Genomic DNA, 6,000 nt, shown 5'->3' with positions numbered 1-6,000 from the left:
ACGAGAGACACAAATTCTGAATTGGATTTAACACTTAAATTCCCAAATGGTCGCCATGGCTGACACAATTACCATCCCAGCGACACCACACACACAGCCATAATCCAATTACAATCAGACCAGCACCGTGTTTGTGCGTGTGGGGTGTGGGGTACATGGTGGTACCAGCCAGTCCAGTTATAGATTGGGGTCAAATCACTGTCCCAGTGACTACTGCTCTTTCTCTCATTAGCATCCGTTGTGGTATTTCAACAAGAAAAGCCTTTATATTAAAACTGTACTGTTTTACATGATTTAGTCAGATCTGTAATGGATGCAGTTGTTTGGGTTTATTTCCTACCTGTGTGGATTTGCTGATGAAGGTGCCAAGGTCTACTCCCCACCTCCACCCCCCACCTCCCCAGCCTGTGTGAGTACAGGGAGCTAGGTATTAGCCCTGACAGATCGTACCGTTAATTGCTAATTGTGTTTCTCATTAGGCGCAGGGTGACAGGTGTTGTTAGTGTGTTGTGAGTTTTCTAGTGCTCTCCCATGACTTGTGTTAACTCCCCCCGCTCTGTGACACCGATGGGCATGCTAATGGTTCCCTGGAGATCTCCCATCAACCCCTGGGCGCGCTGCAGTGTGAGGTCAACTATAGATACTCTGTAGCAGTGCAGGTACTGTCAGCTTCTCAGATAGAGGGTGGGTCAGTCATTTTCATCTTAACAGAGGGTATACTTCAATGTGAAATATGTTGGTCTTTTTCCTACTGAAGTTGTGACCACACATTTTTGTCTGTTATCATCCTTTTGCTAAAAGCAACAACAACATTTTGGGGGGTTTGTTTGTTTCCCTTGGCTCTGGTTCTCTTGTCTTTCTCTCCCTACTGTCATATATTTTCACATGACACACACAGAAATGTGTATCTCTGACCTCATTCTCTCTCATCGCCCCACCTCCTGTCCCCTTGATCCTATACCCTCCCCTCTCTTTCAAACCATCTCCCCCTCCATCATAACTTTTCTTCTCCATGTCCTAAACTCCTCTCTCACCTCTGGCACCTTCCCCTCTGCCTTCAAACAGGCTAGAGTTACCCCTCTACTCAAAAAACCCTCCCTTAACCCTGCCGTTCTCCAGAACTACAGACCGGTATCACTGTTACCCTTCCTTTCAAAAACAATTGAACGTGCTGTATCTAACCAACTGTCTAACTTTCTCTCTCAGAACAACCTGCTTGACCCCAACCAATCGGGCTTCAAGACTGGCCACTCCACAGAGACTGCCCTCCTTTCAGTCACCACTGCCCTCCAGTCTGCCAGAGCGGCTTCCAGGTCATCCGTTATCATTCTGCTGGACCTTTCTGCAGCGTTTGATACGGTTAACCACCAGATCCTGCTCGCCAGACTTTCTGAGATGGGCATCACTGGCACTGCACTCCAGTGGATCTCATCCTACCTGTCGGGAAGATCCTACCAGGTTTCCTGGGGAGGCAAACTGTCGGGCCCTCGCCAGCTCTCCACTGGGGTCCCACAGGGCTCCGTCCTTGGACCCCTCCTCTTCTCTCTGTACACCACCTCACTTGGACCAATCATCACCTCCCATGGCTTCTCCTACCACTGCTACGCTGACGACACGCAGCTGTACCTGTCGTTCCCCCCGACCGATCCGGGGATCTCAGCTAGGATTGAGGCCTGCCTCACAGACATCTCCGCCTGGATGACCGAGCACCACCTCCAGCTGAACCTCGCCAAAACAGAACTTCTCATCATCCCGGCTAAACCCTCCATCTCCCACGATCTCTCAATCACCCTGGGATCTGCGACGGTGACCCCTTCATCCTCTGCCAGGAACCTTGGGGTTACCATGGACGACGAGCTCTCCCTCACGGCCCACATTGCTGCGGTCTCCCGGTCGTGTAGATTCACCCTCTACAACATCCGGAAGATCAGGAGATACCTGTCTGAGCACTCCACCCAGCTGCTAGTCCAAGCACTCGTCCTCTCCAAGTTGGACTATTGCAACTCTCTGCTCGCTGGTCTCCCAGCATGTGCAACCCGCCCTCTTCAGAGGATTCAGAACGCGGCGGCCCGCCTGGTCTACAATCTACCCAGACGCTCCCATGTTACCCCGCTCCTCATCTCTCTCCACTGGCTACCTATCATGGCCCGTATCAGATTCAAGACCCTGGTATTGACCTTCCGAGCAGTGAACGGGACTGCACCCGTCTACATCAAGTCTCTCCTGCAGCCTTACACCCCCACCCGCCACCTACGGTCTTCTTCAGACAACCGCCTGGTGGTCCCACCGCTCAAGACCGCCCGGTCCCAACACAAGCTCTTCTCCTGTCTGGCCCCCCAGTGGTGGAATCAACTCCCCACCTCCATCAGAGACACTGACTGTCTCTCCACCTTCAAGAAAAGGCTCAAGACGCACTTGTTCCGGGAGTACAACGGTACTTAGGAATGGTTCGCTTGACCCGATGTTAGTTTCCTCAAGGATCACAATGACTCTTGCTTAGAGACTTGTTGCTCTTGTGGTTAGTGGTAACTGATTAAAATTTTTGGTTCTCGCTGTGATATATTGTTTTATTACTGTTGCTTGCTTTTTCCCACAGGTACACTTGCACTTATAGCTGTTCATGTTGTTTGGTTGTGACTTGTTTAACTACATGCTCTTATGGTTCTTCCCTTTGGCACTTACTTTGGTTGTTCACAATGTGTGCTTCATGTTTTGGCTACTCGCGATGTTTTTTGGCTATCTTGTTGTTATGATCAGTGACCTATGCACTTTGTAAAGCTCTCTCTTGGAAGTCGCTTTGGATAAAAGCGTCTGCTAAATGAATAAATGTAAATGTAAATGTAAATGTGTATAGTTTTATATTCCAGCTATTCGGTGGATTGTTGATCTAGAAGAAAACTACAACTCACGATACTCAGGTTGACATTGTGTACATGATGTGCATATGTGTAGTTCTTTTTGCTGACCAACTCTTTAGGCGGACAGGGGACACGTCCTCGGGTCCTTGGTTTTGAGAGCCGGTGCCTGTGCAAGCTCTCCCTAATAGATTACCTTAGCCCTGGGGTGATTGTTTTGACGATTGTTAATTATTATTGTCACTGAGACCCCTGTCACTGATGTCCCTGTTTACCTCGCTGGTGTTCCTCAGGTGAGCAGTGTTGTCACTGGCTACTAATTACAACCTGAAGACCGGTGTCCCCACATGGCCCTGCTGCCCCCCCCCCAGTGTCACCCCTATCTCTCCTACCGTTATGATTAGCGAAGCAATGCTTGGCAGCGTTTATTAGCCCAGATATTACTGCCTCGCCGGCGCACCTGCCACCCCACAGGGAGACTGTCATTGTCTGTAGATATATATTTTTTGTCCCCATGTGGCTACCCATTGTTCTAGGGATGTTGGGGGGAGGGGGGGGGGGCGGGGCTCAGAAGTACATCGTGCTAATAATAATAATTACCCCTTAGAGACAATCCCATTCCCTATTCACAGTCTTGCTAACGAAGTGACTCAATCTGGGTCCTGGGTCCTGTGCTCTCAGAAGTGCGCACCTCAGGGAACTCTACCATGTTTCTTACCAACAAAGCACAACGATTTGTCCCCCTGAACCTGTTCCCTTGCACCACCTGTTGAGCATAACCGTGTCCCCTTAGTCATATTATCTACATCTTTTCCCTCTGTGTCTCTCACTCTGTCGGTTCTCAAACTCTCGTTTGACAACCCATTATATGAGTCGCTGGCACTTGACTTGTCTCTGTAGCAAACACCCCCCCGCCCTTCCTGTTCCTCTCTTGTGTAATAGACTACAGGGAGTCCTCTCCGCCTTCCCTTCCTCCCTCTTGGCCTCCACACATCCTCTTCCCCACCGTGTTTTAAGAAGGCGCCAGCCCCTCTTGGGTCTTTTTATTTTTTCCGCACACACAGCAGATCCATCTAGAGCCAATTAGCTTATTATTTTCACTAACAACTAGTCAGGCTCAGTCAGCACTGTGAGTGACGTGATGGTTTGCCATTTTCTTGACACATTCTTTGACCAAAAAACACGGTAGACAAGTTAAGTAGTTCAGTCAAAGGTAAAAAATGCACCCTGTTTTTATAGTTATAGTCAAATTCCTTTACTGTATGCTTACTTGACGTAACTCCCGGTTTAAAGTGCTCAGTGCATGAAGTACGTGAAGTTTTCTTACATTCCTCCCACTCTGATCCCTCTGAAACGGCTGGCTGGTACAGTCTAGATATCTGATTGGATCTGACAGGAGATCCCTGAACATGACTAAAATGTCCAGACGAATCTTTGTCCCTGTCACACAGACAAGAACACAACAAAGTCAGCTGGGCCACACACTGCCAGTGGTGTGTGTGTGTGTGTGTATTTACGTGAATGTGTTGAGTTTATGAACACAATGTAAGTCTTCACACATGATATAAATGTAGTCTATCGTCCACTCAGAATAGAAAGTTTTCTGGTGATATTTTAACAGTGTCCCAAAAGATCAGTGTAGATGTAGTGTATTATGATGAGATAATCCTGTGATAATCCTGGCAAACCATTAAGAAACAATTGTTTTGATACACAACAAAGGCTCTCAATACAAAGTTGTTTTTGACAACTCCTTACTTCCTTACAGTAGTTAATGCTTTTGCTGTGTTGTTTCACTACTACTACTGTTCTACTTGAGCCAATGCCATTCCTAATGTCACAGTCTCCAACAAGCAGTGGGCTCACCACTGCACCTAATAAAAACTACACACTTAGATCTCCCCTCTCCCAACACACACAATTTAAACAACCTGGTAAACATGTCTGTCTTCATTCATTATTTTCTTCCTCATCATGATCAAGCCTCTCAATTTAATGAGGCAAATAGATATTTCTGCAGTGATTGTCTCTCTCCCTCAAAGTATTAAGACTATTAAATGGACACATCTGTTTTTAATTAGAAGCTAAAGTCACCTCGACGCTGCCTTCCATTTTAATGTACTTTGAACACCATTTTGAACATCCTACTGATGAAAAACTGCGGTGTTGCTCTGCTGCTCTTAGTAAACAATTGTCTAGAATGAGATGAAGAAGGATGGGGTGGCTACTTATACAGCATAGAAGCAAGAGTGGCAGGACGAGCACACCCATCTCATTTAGTAATTTTACACTTCCAAACTTGGTTCATTTAAATGAATGACCTTTGACCTTTTAGCATATGTCTACAATTACAGTAAACCATGGGATTGTTCACGATATGGTTTGGAATATTTCTATACAGTTTAATATTGTTTGATATTTTAGGCCTTTTTTAGTTGCTTGTTGTTTTGATTTCTATGCAAATCCTCATGGACAATGAGGATAGACAAACAGGGTTCCTTGTTACATAAATCTTTCCGGCATCTCACAAAAACAAAACATGAAATATGCAGTTCAAGTATACTGCTGGAAACCATGTCGATCCAACACAAGCAGTATAGGCTGTGCAGTGGAAAAGGTTAAACTACCAATCAGCTCAATGTTGTTTTTGAAATTGCAGCATATGTGCACATGGTAAAGCAGTCCCTCTTGGAGGGCAGGTGAACTGAATTGTGGGAGTGGATTGTTGCCTCCTGTAGGCTGGTAGGGAGAGTGGGCAGGTGTGAGACTCCAGGAGACTGCTCTCTGAGGCAGCTCCCAGTAGAATACGACATAATTAGACATGGAAAATCATGAGCTCCTTCAGGGAAGGAAAAGAGATGAGAGAGACAGAAGATGCCATCTAGTGGAGCTTTCTCACATATTTACTTTATGAAATTCAATTATAATATAGTACAATTCATGTACAATTTGTAATTGTATGTAATCAACATAATATATTCTTATCAAAAACTCTGTTCTTACATGGATAGTATTTTATTGAACATTGGGTACCATCTATAGTTCATTCTTTGATTCTGTGCATGCTTATCAAAGCTGATGATAGTATATGAGGTCATATGAGCGGTGAGGGAGTCGGGCTAGTAATCCGAAGATTCCCAGTTCG

The sequence above is a fragment of the Osmerus mordax genome, chromosome 6 (assembly GCF_038355195.1).
Source record: "Osmerus mordax isolate fOsmMor3 chromosome 6, fOsmMor3.pri, whole genome shotgun sequence".
Lineage (NCBI taxonomy): Eukaryota > Metazoa > Chordata > Actinopteri > Osmeriformes > Osmeridae > Osmerus > Osmerus mordax.
This window is presented reverse-complemented; position numbering follows the sequence as displayed.